Here is a 269-nt window from a genome sequence, read left to right as displayed (position 1 = left end):
ACTGTTTAAGCCTAAATAATTTATCACAGCCAGGAGGAAGATGATGTTCATGTTGATGGTTTATTTGCTTTTTATTTCTTCACTCTAGAATTCACTTGGGGTCATGTTTATATTTTCTTCACCAATTTCCCCCACCAAGCAGTAGAGGAATCAACAACAAAAGGTGCTATGCTGGACCTTGTTTTCGCCAACAAGGAGGGGCTGGTAGGGAACGTAAAGCTCAAAGGCAGCCTTGACTGCAGTGACCATGGAATGGGGGAGGTCAAGAT

This window comes from Mesitornis unicolor, unplaced genomic scaffold, assembly GCF_000695765.1.
Source record: "Mesitornis unicolor isolate BGI_N332 unplaced genomic scaffold, ASM69576v1 scaffold28472, whole genome shotgun sequence".
Classification (NCBI taxonomy): Eukaryota; Metazoa; Chordata; class Aves; order Mesitornithiformes; family Mesitornithidae; genus Mesitornis; species Mesitornis unicolor.
The sequence above is the reverse complement of the archived record's forward strand: the minus strand, read 5'-3'. Positions refer to the sequence as shown.